The sequence below is a fragment of the Gossypium hirsutum genome, chromosome A10 (assembly GCF_007990345.1).
Source record: "Gossypium hirsutum isolate 1008001.06 chromosome A10, Gossypium_hirsutum_v2.1, whole genome shotgun sequence".
Classification (NCBI taxonomy): Eukaryota; Viridiplantae; Streptophyta; class Magnoliopsida; order Malvales; family Malvaceae; genus Gossypium; species Gossypium hirsutum.
Genome location: NC_053433.1, coordinates 100,292,361 through 100,302,418, shown reverse-complemented (window position 1 = coordinate 100,302,418; position 10,058 = coordinate 100,292,361). Strand labels below are relative to the sequence as shown.

General features: G+C 33.6%; 1 pseudogene; it reads left to right on the top strand.

Moving 5' to 3' along the window:
• Positions 1-702: 702 nt before the first annotated feature.
• LOC121203504 (uncharacterized) overlaps positions 703-10,058 on the top strand; it is a 47,937-nt pseudogene continuing 38,581 nt past the window's right edge.

Here is a 10,058-nt window from a genome sequence, read left to right as displayed (position 1 = left end):
TGGTCGTGTGACCCAAGTCAGTATACTCTCTAGTTTTCTCATGGCCTGGTACACGGGTGTGTCTTCGGTCGTGTGATGCAAGTCAGTATGTATGCCCTGTTTCCACACGGTCTATTACATGTGCGTGTCTACACAGCCTGTTCACATGGGCGTGTGACATTTGAAATGCTAAATTTTTTCTAAGTATCCAAAATTTTCATATGTTATTGGTTTAGTCTCGAATCATTCTTAAAGCATGTTTAAGGACTCGTAAAGTCCTTATAAGGGACAATATGATTGTACTGAATGGTATTTGATTATGAATACATAAATGTATGAGTTATGTGTGTTAAATGATGTGTATTGATCAGTAATACCTCGTAACTCTAGTTCAAAGATGGATATGGGTTAGGGGGTGTTACATTTGTTAGTATTAGAGCTACGGCTTAGTCGATTCTAGGACTAACGTAACGTATATGAGTCTAGCAATACATGCCATATATGAAATTATGATCGTGTGATGACTCTTGATGATTTCAAATGTGTTTTTACATAGTAATAGATCCTGAACGAGTTGTAGCGGATGACGTAGAGAGTAATGTGCCAGCTCCCGCTCAGGGGATAGCGCATTCTGAATCTAGACCTGTGACGAGTAGTCACAGAGGTGAGGCTAAAAAAGCCTTCTTTTAGATATTGAATGAGTGGTTCACACAATACATTCGTATGAACTCGGCTGTTCAACAACCTCCACCCCCACCTGTTCTCCAACCGATCCCTATAGTTCCTCAAGGTTTGGATCCTTTCCAATTAAATAAACCACTTGTGGATAAAATACGAAAACACGGAGCTAGGGAATTCAGAGCCATTGTTAATGATGACCCTGAGAGAGCTGAGTTTTGGCTTGAGAACACGATTCGGGTATTCGATAAACTGCCATACGCGTCTGAGGAATGCTTAAAGTGTGTTGTATCACTGTTAAGAGACACTGCATATCAGTGGTGGAATACCTTGATATCCATAGTTCCATAAGAAAGAGTTACTTGGGAGTTCTTTCAAGTTGAATTTAGAAAGAAATACATCAGCCAAAAGTTTATTGATCAGAAAAGAAAAGAATTTCTTGAATTAAAACAGGGTCGTATGTCGGTAACTGAATATGAAGGAGAGTTTGTACGACGCAACAAATATGCTCGTGAATGCGTTTCTTCTGAAGTTATAATGTGTAAAAGATTCGAGGATGGATTGAATGAAGAAATCAAATTGTTAGTTGGAATTCTTGATCTGAAAGAGTTTGTTGTTCTGTTTCACAGAGCTTGTAAAGCTGAAGAGCTTTGCAAAGAGAAAAGAAAAGCCGATTCTGAGGCTAGGGATTCTAGAAAGAGATTTGCGGAAAAATCACATCAGTCAGCATCAAAGAAATCTAGAGAATATTATCCTTGTTTTATGACTTCTGCAGGAATTTCAATTAGAGACAGAGATGGAGACATTTTAGTTCTAAACCTCAAATGACATCAGTTGCCAGTGTGGGAAGTGATAGAAATGCTGGACCTGAATGTAAACAGTGCAGTAAGTGACGTTACGGTGAATGTAGATTAGTGAGCAGAGCTTGCTTCAAATGTGGATCTCCTTATCATTATCTCTGAAACTGTCTAGAAAAGTTTACAGCTAAAAGAGAACAACCGGCAAAAATAAGTAACACGACTACTAGAAGAAGACCATCCCGAAATACTGGAAATATGAGTGGTAACCGAGGTGTTATGAGAGATTTGACTGTGAGATCTGAGGCACGAGCACCTGCCAGAGCTTATGCTATCCGTGCACGGGAGGAGACATCATTTCCAGATGTTATTACCAATACTTTTTCTTTTTTTGATACTGATATAGTTGCGTTGATAAATCCTGGATCAACCCATTCATATATCTATATGAGTTTAGTATTTAAAAAGAGTTTACGTTTTGAATCCACAGAGCTTGTAATTAAAGTATCGAACCCCTTAGTTTGTTTTAGTTGATAAAATTTGTAAGAATTGTTCTTTGATGACCCGGGGTTACTATTTTCGGGCTGACTTGATGCTTCTACCGTTTGATGAGTTTGATGTGATTCTTGGTATGGATTGGTTGACTATATATGATGCAGTTGTGAATTGTAGACGAAAGATTATTGAATTGAACTGTCAAAACGGTGAAATTCTTCAGATTGAGTCTGATGATTCGAGTGAATTACCTACTGTGATATCGTCTATGTTAGCTCAAAAATATATGAGAAAGGGCTATGATGCATATCTTGCATACGTATTGGATACAATGGTGTCTAAATCAAAGATTAAATTTGTACCTATTATTTGTGAGTTTTCGGATGTATTTCCAGAAGAATTACTGAGTTTATCACCGATTAGAGAAGTTGAATTTGGTATTGAATTAGTATCGGGAACAACACTGATATCGATAGCTCTGTACAGAATGGCTCCAACAGAATTAAAAGAGTTGAAAGCTCTGTTGCAAGAATTAATAGACAGAGGTTTTATGTAACCTAGTTATTCTCCTTAGGGTCCGCCGGTATTGTTTATGAAAAAGAAAGACGACACAATGAGAATGTGTATCGACTACAAATAGATGAATAAAGTGACTATAAAGAACAAATACCCTCTGCCATAGATTGATGATTTATTTGACCAGTTGAAAGGGGCTATAGTAATTTCAAAAATTGATTTGAGATCAGGTTATTAGCAGTTGCAAGTTAAAGAGTCAGATGTGCTGAAAACTGCGTTCAAAACAAGGTACAGACATTATGAATTTCGGGTTATGCCTTTTGGATTAACTAATTCTCCTATAGTTTTTATGGATTTGACGAAATGGATATTCAGACCGTATTTAGACAGATTTGTTGTTGTATTCATTGACGACATTGTGATCTATTCACGAGATGAATCGAAACATATTGAGCATTTGAGAGTTGTGTTACAAACTCTATGTGATAAGCAATTATTTGCAAAGTTCAACAACTGCGAGTTTTGGCTCCGTGAGGTTGGATTTTTGGGGCATATTGTTTCAGTTGATGGTATTAGAGTTGACTCGAATAAAACTTCTGCTATTGTTGATTGGAAACATCAGAGAAACGTGTTTGAAGTCCGTAATTTTCTGGGCTTAGTGGGTTACTACTGAAGATTCATAAAAGGATTCTCGATGATTGTGACACCGATGACTCGACTACTTCAAAAAGATGTAAAGTTTGAAGGGTCGAAAAAATGTCAGCAGAGTTTCGAATAGTTGAAAGTACTGTTAATTGAAGCACCAGTTTTGGTTTAACCTGAAACGAGGAAAGAGTTTGTGATTTATAGCGACGCATCATTAAATGGTTTGGGATGTGTTTTGATGTAAGAAGGAAAGGTTAAAGCTTATACTTCTCGACAATTGAAGCCGCATGAAAAAAATTATCCGACACATGACCTAGAGTTGGCTGTAATTGTATTTGCATTGAAATTTGGTGACACTACTTATATGGTGAGAAATGCCACATTTATACGGATCACAAAAGCTTAAAATATCTGATGTCACAGAAAGATTTGAACTTGCGACAACGAAGATGGCTTGAGTTATTAAAAGATTATGACTTTGTAATTGATTATCACCGAGGAAAAGCTAATGTTGTTGCTAATGCCCTGAGCCAAAAATCTTTGTTTGCATTACAAGCAAGGAACACCCAGTTGATGATTTGTGATGATGGGTCAATTTCAGCTGAATTAAAAGCTAAACTGGTATTTCTTCAACAAATCTATGAAGTTCGAAAAGTTGACCGCGAATTGCAAACTAAACGAATTCAATAGAAGCATATCCCTGATTTAGAGTTTCAGATTGGAATCGATGATTATTTAAGGTTCCGAAATAGAATTTTCATACCGAGAAATTCATAACTCATTCAGAAGATTTTTCACGAAGCACACCATAGCTACTTATCTATTCATCTGGGAAGTACAAAAATGTATAACGATTTGAAATAGTTTTACTGGTGGCAAGGCATGAAACGAGATATCTCAGAGTTTGTTTCTAAATGTTTGATTTGTTAGCAAGTCAATGTTGAACATCAAGTACCATCGGGATTACTACAACCTGTGATGATTCCTGAATGGAAATGGGATAGAATTACAATGGATTTTGTGTTGGTATCAATATTGAAAAAGAGGTTTCGATAAATCTCTCAAGTGGCATTGATACCAAACTATCTTTTTGTTTCTCATTTTAAAAACCCAACAATCAAAAAATATGGTACTAGAAAAGGTATCGATACCATCTAGCAAAACTGAATTCCAGCACTTCAAAAATTTCAAATGTATCATTTTTAAAACCCGAATATCAATTTTTAAAACCTGAATATCGATACCTTTGCTTCAGGCCTTAAAAACACATCATATATCGAAATATAAATCATATCAAAATAGTTGTAAACGACATGCATCAATTACCTCATAAAATAAACACCAAAATGTTCCATGTAGTAGTCATAAACATCATAGTTTAAGTCCACAAATGATTAAGCTTAATGGGCATGCAATCAACTAAAAACCATATAAAAACCGATATAAAATCTACATCATAGTTTAAGTCCACCTACTAATAGCAACTAAAACTCTGGCTTGGATCAACCTTCGAGACCACACCACTCACACCGACACTACTTATCTACAATGGCTAGAAAGCATTGGGTGAGCTTAACAAGCTCAGTGAATGCTCATAACAACCACTATGCAGACAATTCTTTATGCATCAACAAAGTAGACATGCAACATAATCATAACATCTTCTACTCCTATTTCATGTTTTACACATTTAATCATCTTCCATGAATATTTACACATTAATCACATGAAAATCTAAGCATATATTACACCACATATTAATTACAATTAGTCACATTTAGTCACTTTTTATGATAGTTTGGCTCTTGAGGATATGAAACATAATGTAGACTCTATCACTACACATCAGATACAAGGATCTCCAACACACCAAAATGACTCAAAGAGTCAAACATTTCCCATAAGTGAAGCATATAGCTAACACTCTCCAACACACCAAACACACATATGTCGGTGCATGGAGCTTAGCTCATATTTCCTTATCTCTCCGAAAACTATCCTTGGGCCTCAACGCCCCATATATCATAACACAAATGTGAGTATTCACAATCTTGTGGCATGCCAACTATATCCAATGATCTCATAATATCACAAGGCCAAATTATCCATATTATTATCATATATTTACTTACCGATTTTCTGCACATATTCACTGTATATTCACATTAGTAGCACAATATAATCATTGTCACATGACATGAATAACATATCCACATATTTACTGTCACATGGCATGAATAACACCCTTATATTCACTTTCACATCAGTCATCATAAGCTTATAGCATATGTCATAGCATCCCACATATGTTCATAATTTCACAATTTCACAATTTCATAAGCATATGTATATCACATTTTATCATAAGAGTGAGAAAACTTACTCTCGAAATTTAGGGTAAGGTTTTAGGCTACCTCTAAATTCTCAATTACACAATGAATCATCTACAAGCAGCTATTCCAAAACAATCACCAAAACTATAGTTTCTTCGAAAAATAGAAAGCTTAGACAAGCTTTTCTTTGCTTTTGTCTCTACTCGTTGAAGGTCCTATTGACTCCGACACTTCAACAAGACAAACCACACAAACATACAATCAACAATTAGTCACCAACTCACCTTAAACAATAAAAAACAATAGCCTAAGCTATGTTTACTATTAATTGAAACCTTCGACATAGAAAACTTTAAATACAAATATCTCAACCTACACTTAATCTTTTTCACACAAAATGAATTTCATTCATCTACATATTCATCTACGACTAATTCCCAACCTTTAAACTACACAAAACTATATGTTTTAAGGTATCAACATTTTTGACAAGTTTTGGCCATTTTGACGAAAATTCATTAAAACTTAAGAAATTCTTAATGAAACTTCAAAGTAGCTTTAGAAACCTTATAATAATATTAAAACAAGTTGATAAACACTTTGAAACCATATTTTAATCCACAATCCCGAAATTTACCATTAACAACCAAATTTTTAGGTTTTATTTAAAACATGCATTTTAATGGCTAATAATTCAATTTAAAGAACTAAATAACATTTAGAACTATTAGAAAGACAAATGGTAACCTTGCATGCAAGAAAAATAAGCTTTGACACAAATCTGGGAAAAACCCACTATTGAAGAAGATGATGAATTAATAAGATTTTTGAGTTTTTTATTAGTGATCAGCTATTTAACATCACAGGCATACACTATCGATGCAAGTATAGTAGATAGATATGAGTTTGTTGGATTTCGATCCCACGAGGATGGTTATCTTTTGTCTGTCAATTTCAATGCAATAATTAGATAGAAATGAGATAAATTGTGAGAGTAGTTGTCGAAGCAATAACTTGAAAATAGGAAGATAAAATATGATAATGATAATCTGGGATCCCCAACATGGATATTCAACAGAATACTAAGTGCTCACAAGGTATAAAAGGATACGTGATTGTCTATGCATTAAATTGCAATGAATATCTTACCAAGCTTAAATTCTATATTTAATTTAAGACTTAAACATGCATATTAGCCACACCTTTTGATGATGGCAATGGAACACTATTAAGAACAAGTGGATTAAATTCCTTTATTCCTTAAGCAACTTTCGTTGTCATGCTTGTTAGCTTGAACTATCGCTACACCTTTTAGTGTTAGTGGCCGCAATAACAATTCCATGCTAAAAATATTCAAAACCAAAGATTAAACAGTAGAAGCAATATTGAATAAAATAACATTTAACCCAGAAATCTTGTATACTTCCGTACAGACATGAAATCGAAAGAAATCACAATCCTTTAGAAAAGAAATATAAAAGAAACAAGTGAAGAGTACTATTCCTAGAAAATCTCATCTTGATCTCTCAACTCCCTCTTATGTCACACTTAGGGCTCCTCGTCAAGAGCTAATCTGCATCCCTTTCACTTTGGTTTATCCGTAGGAGGTTTAAGCCACCATCGTCGAAAAGCTTCTAAAGATAGGTTAAAGAAGATAATCCTTCAAAAAGCCTCATTTTTCTTCTTTTTTCCTTTTCATGTGAATATTAATATTTATCCAAATAGACGTACAAGTTAGTTGTACCAGACTGGACAACTCACACATTTTTGTTCTTATCTGGATAGCTATCAGGTGTGGCAACAATTCTGGGCGCAATCTGGAAATACTTATTTAGCAAAATCAGTGCCAAAACATGACAACCTTAAAGATAAATAGGCTAAGATCTATTGAGTTATAAAATGCAATTTACTGAACTGAAAATGCTAAAATATGTGCTAAAGATAACTAAATGGGGACAAAATAACCAATAAGTAGGGAGAAAACATATGTTCTTTCTAGTAATATCAATTGGTTTTAATGGAGATTTATAGTTCAAAGTATATTGAAAATCAAGAGTAATTAGGATTTGGAAGTATAAATCGATGGGAGAGATGGGAGATCAAAGGGACGATACAACTAGCAAAGAGGAGAGAAATAACATGAAACATCCTGTCGATGGGGGGTTTTTAGTTTCAATTTAAAAATTGGGTTAAACTACTTCATAAAACTCTCAATTTTGACTCATTTATAACTCAGTCCCTTTTCAAAATTAAAGGTATTTAAAACTCATTTTTAGAATTTGACTTAATTTCCTGATAGCCATTGTTGAAAACATTATTGATTACCAACCTTACAAAATCTCGAGCACATGTAAGCTAAAATTCCTAAAATACCCTCAAAACTTTTAGGCCCAATTTTGGGTGTGTTATAATGATGTATACTTGTAAGTGTTTTTGTTGACCTTGTAAATGCACTATCAAATATGCATGAAGAGTGAAATGTATCAATTAAGTTGAGATTGATATAGTTATGCTACATGTATGTGACACCAATGTTTGATGGTATATATTGGAGATCTCCGATGAGTGGTGATAGAGCCCACTTTTATGTTTCATAGCCTCAAGTGTTAAATTATCTTAAAATGTATATATGTGTAATGTGATGTATGCTTAAATGAGTATGTTGTTGCTATGCACATTATCGTTTAAATGTGATGTTATTTATTGTGGTAATATGATATGAGATGGACATTTAAACTTGTGTATAATATGCTAAATGAGTCGATTTAAGTTTTATGGAAATGTTAGTATGTTTTTATAATAAATTGTGTATGTAATTATGGTTTGGATCATTTCCATTTAACTTATGAATTCATGTGAATATATCAAATAGACTTGTGGGCTACTAAAGCATGTGTACGTTGTTAGTGTTGATGAATTATTGTTAAATGAATTATATATAAGCGAGTTGAGTGTAATTGCATGTAGGAGTAAATGTTAGTTTTATGATTTAATGAAACGTGAATATAATATTTTGACTTGATTAGAATATGGTTGTGAGCGTGTTGTAGTATGCTCTTGTTTAACCTTTGATATTGTGTGTACATAGTGATTATTCTGAGCATTCACTGAGCTTGTTAAGCTCACCCACTCCTTTCTTAAAACTCTTGCAGAGTAGTTAAGTGTTGGTGTAAGCAATGTGGTTCCAAAGGGTGATCCAAGCAAGTCTATTTTCCTTTTCGTAGGTGTTTATTGGTTATTCATTTATGTTTTGCGAATAAGGCAATGTGGTAGACTTTTACTGATATTTGCCATTATGTTTTGGATGCCTCTATAGATTATTTGTTCCTAAGTTTATGAGATTCGTTTCGTATTATGTTGATTATTACTCAAACTTACTTTTGATGTTTGAGACTGTTATTACGGTCGATTAGACGTTTATTTGATGATGGTATTATAGCATGATGGATTGGTATAAGTTGAAATAACTTATATGCTTAAAAATCTTGTATTTTTTTTTGTCTGAAGTAGAGGTATCAATATTCATGTTGTAAAAATGACACCTCTATGATTTTAAAATGTGCATGAAGTCAGAATCGTAAATTCGTATCGATACCATATCACGCGTATTGATACTCGGGGTAATTTTATCGATACTTTTTCAATTGTACTGATATTTTCTTGTGTTTTGATTTTAGATGAGAAACAAAATGCTAAATTGGTTTCGATTTTCCATTCGGTATCGATACCTTGCAAAGAAAATATCGATACCCATGTTCTAGTAACGATATCTACATGATTGTCTTGAAAAATTTACAAAGTGGTCCTAATGCATGTTTGATTATTATTATAAGTTTATTTAAAGTATGTTTGACATGTTCTAATGATGATTGATATATCTTTGACTAAAAATTTATAAGATCACCGATAAATAAGGTGATTTCTTAATAATGTGACAATTTATTATGAGTATGACATGAGATGGTGGTGTGATATCTTGATATTCAGGCTTGGCGACCAGGCCGGGTATAGGGTATTATAAGTGGAGAGATTTTGGGAAAAAAATTTCAAAAAGTAAAACTACCTATATCCCACTAACAACTACCCTCTCAGATTTTCTCCAAGTTTGACTTTAATTGAAATTTTGACAGCTTGGACAGCATAGTAAGGAGAGGTAAAAAGAACTCTTCTTTTGCACACCACAGGATTGAAACATGAGACAATGAAATATGCTAAAGTCTTACCATTGAACTAGCGGATTCATTTTTGCTAACAATCTAACAAAAATTAAAGATAAGCTAAATGCGACTAACCATATATAGGGATAAAACATATAAAACCTAAGGGAAGAGATTTGAACACAGGACCTCAAACATATGACTAAAACAATTAACCACTACACCAAATCAAATTTCTTATCATAATTTCACAATGTTTATCCCAAAAACAAAACATGACCACCCTTAGCTCACCGACCCAATTCCTACTAACTCAGTTTTGGGATGTGACACTATGATTTTCCAAACACTTATACATGATTTAATTTTAAGAAATTAATATTTTTATAGAAATTTAAGGTATAAAAATATATTATAAGCATGAATATGTATAGTTGTTTGAGATGGTTATGGTGAAA